The 3,076-nt window shown below is 38.9% G+C and overlaps 1 pseudogene across 1 annotated transcript; it reads left to right on the top strand.

The window, feature by feature from the left end:
• Window positions 1–719: 719 nt before the first annotated feature.
• LOC149191523 (AP-2 complex subunit sigma pseudogene) lies at window positions 720–1,480 on the top strand (annotated as a pseudogene). Its single transcript, XR_016254831.1, has 2 exons — window positions 720–1,260; window positions 1,445–1,480. The product of XR_016254831.1 is annotated as an AP-2 complex subunit sigma pseudogene (transcript).
• The last annotated feature ends 1,596 nt before the right edge of the window (window positions 1,481–3,076 follow it).

The following is a 3,076-nucleotide window of genomic DNA, read 5'->3' as shown; positions in this document are numbered from 1 at the left end:
CCCGTCATTCGATGGCAATGCCAAGTCCAACAGAGCGTTCTGGGCGGCCCCTCTGATCCCATTTTCTCACTTCTGGATGTCTGAAGCAAAATACACCCGCCCCAATCCCAATTTCCGTTGTCCATGGCGTCATGGCAGTCACAAATGTGAACGCTGCCAATTCTGTCAAAAACGCTATCATTAAGGAAATTGGCACTGCTCAAATGGATGTTTAGAGCTAGTCGAAATTCAAATCTTTGATGTCAATGATCCGCATTTGCTTGAAACAGTCGTATTTCCAGCACTTGTATCTGCCTCTGCATATCCTTGCCCTGATAGCAATTCATTGGACTCCATCTCATGTTCCTCTATTTCAGTCTTCCACCTCACAGGTTTTGAAACGCAACCCTTTAAAAACGTCAATTTTAAAAAGCAGTCTGTGTTCAAACCATGGAAAATCTAGACAAACGAAGACATGGGTTTTTTTCATAATAAAACAAATTATATAACCCAGAAATCGTTTGCTTAAATTCCTCACGGTCTAAGAGGAAATCGTGGTTCTTCAGAGCCCTATTTTGCTAACTGCGTGAATAAAAAACGGTTTTGTACATCTGTCTTTTGAAGGCTCTGTCAGGTGGATAGGCTGATTTCCATTTGCTTTATGCATTGTTGCATGTCAAGTATCATATCTTTGCACCTGTGAAAATCCCCCTCAAGTCCTGCATGATCATCGAGCTCTCGAGCTCCTGTCGTTTGGAGCCAAGGAGAGAAGCCCGTGTCGCGACTTCTTGTCCCTGGAACCGGATCCGTTCGTTCTCAGGCACCATGATCCGATTTATATTGCTTCAGAACAGACAAGGAAAGACCCGCCTTGCCAAATTCCACTCGAGGAATCGGAGAAACATAAACTCGAATATGAGATGCATCGGCTTGTCGTTAACAGAGACCCAAAATTCACGAATTTTGTAGAGTTTCGAACACACAAGGTGATTTACAGGCGATATGCAGGCCTCTTTTTCTCCATGTGTGTGGACATAACTGATAATGAACTGGCTTATTTGGAGAACATTCATTTATTTGTTGAGATATTGGATCATTTCTTCAGCAACGTATGTGAGCTTGACCTAGTATTCAATTTTCACAAGGTATATTTGATATTGGATGAATTTATCCTTGTAGGGGAGTTGCAAGAAACAAGTAAAAAGGCAATTATTGAAAGAATGACTGAGTTGGAACGGCAGGAGTGAGAAGCTTGCATGATCCAAGTGTGACATCTCCTAAGTAGCAGAAAATTACCTCCTGCGTTATTTCTTTTTTTGTTGTTTCTGCTTGCAGTTTGAGAACATTGTCATATTTTTTTAAATATTTGATTGTATGACCCCATTATTGTCTGCATTGTTTTTCTCTGTTTAGTGCCTTATTATTTTTTTGATTTAATTAGTTGCATCTTTTCTGAGGTATGCAGGCTTTGATGTTCAACCTGAATTCTATAGTGCTGACAGTAGTTGGGTTCATTTGTTCTCTTCCGGCACATGTAATAGATTTTTTTTTCCCTGCTCTTTTTCAATTGAAAAACAAAAAAAATAAAAATAAAAAAATAAAATAAAAAATAAAAACTAATAATAATAATCAAATAAAATTTGCCCTCATTCATTTACATCAAACTTCATAACACCAACTACTTCCCCAAAAAGATACAAAAGCCTTTTCAAATGTTTTAAATCAATTTTCCTGCAAACTAATAAAAACATTTTGAAAAAATATTGCAAAATCAATGAATACATTGCATGGGGACATGCAATATTTCTAGTTGGGGGGAAATCAAAGTATGTTGGATATTTTTGTGAATTTGTGGGCAAGAGTTAGGATGTATATACTAACAAGTGAAATGGACATTTCATAAATTCTTGAAAATGAGCTAATTTGTTTTTGAAGTCACTTCATACAGGAATGATCGATGGAGATGGCACATGAAAATGACAATTTTTATGCAGGAATGGTGCTAAGTTTTTCAGAGTATGCAAAGTGATTTTTTTTCCAAATCACAATGAAACATGCATCATTGGACGCTTGAAGGAACAAATTATTCACTGCACATATCATGACATTTTCCACTACACACCTTTTGCGTCATGATTACTTCCCTTTTTCCTTCCAAACGCCTAGACCTTCCTTGTGTTGCAGCCCATCTTCCATTTCCTTATCTTTCACGACTTCATGCACGCCTATTTTTCTGAATCGCATACATCCATTTATCCTTTTCAGTTTGCCTTTTGAATAAAACTCATTCCCTTTCCATGATCACATTACCTTGATTTCCTAGCCATGTTGATCCACACTGCTTGTCCGTGAGTTCTTTCTATTTATAGTCCTACCAAATCTTTTTGTACAAACTCGCGTTGACTGATGTGGGATTCCTTAAGGCCCACCTTTCAACAAGTCTTGCCCCATCGACACCAGCACCTTATCTGGGAAATAGACTAGAGTTCATTTTGAGTACCTAGAGGTTTGCATGCCTTAATGGCAAGTTCTCTCGCTGGCGATCATGGGAATACATCAATGTCCCTTGATCATCAGATCTTGCAAGTGGCTCGACCTCGACACGTCCATTCGCACTTCGCAAGATGTACTCTGGTACCTTGGCACTCATTGACATCAATGGTGAGTTGCCTCGCATTGGTTAACGGCATACATCAATGGCCGGTAATCCAATGATTTCTATTCATGCTCGACATCGACACATTCATTCGCATGTTTAGAATTGTACCATCGGGTTTGTAGCGGGTGAAGACTATACACTTTTTCATAACTCCCTCAGCAGTTACAGCAGCATGCATTCTGATCTATGAGAGTACCACAGTACCACTTTCAGCTTTTATCTTTTCCATGATTTAGCATCAGCAGTTCATATTCCTTCATTCTCCAGGATCCAGTTACATCAGTCACATTTTCCCGATCCAGCAGCAGCAGCAGCTACATTCCTATTGCATACTTCATCATTCTTGGGTAAGTAGAGGTATGTTGTTTTCTAATCTTTAATCATGCAATTCCTTATATGCTAACTTGAATATTTTGGAAAATTCCCTCACCATGCTAC

The sequence above is a fragment of the Pinus tabuliformis genome, chromosome 2_2, assembly GCF_031772625.1.
Source record: "Pinus tabuliformis cultivar Carrire ecotype Pingquan chromosome 2_2, CPIR1, whole genome shotgun sequence".
Classification (NCBI taxonomy): Eukaryota; Viridiplantae; Streptophyta; class Pinopsida; order Pinales; family Pinaceae; genus Pinus; species Pinus tabuliformis.
The sequence above is the reverse complement of the archived record's forward strand: the minus strand, read 5'-3'. Positions and strand labels throughout refer to the sequence as shown.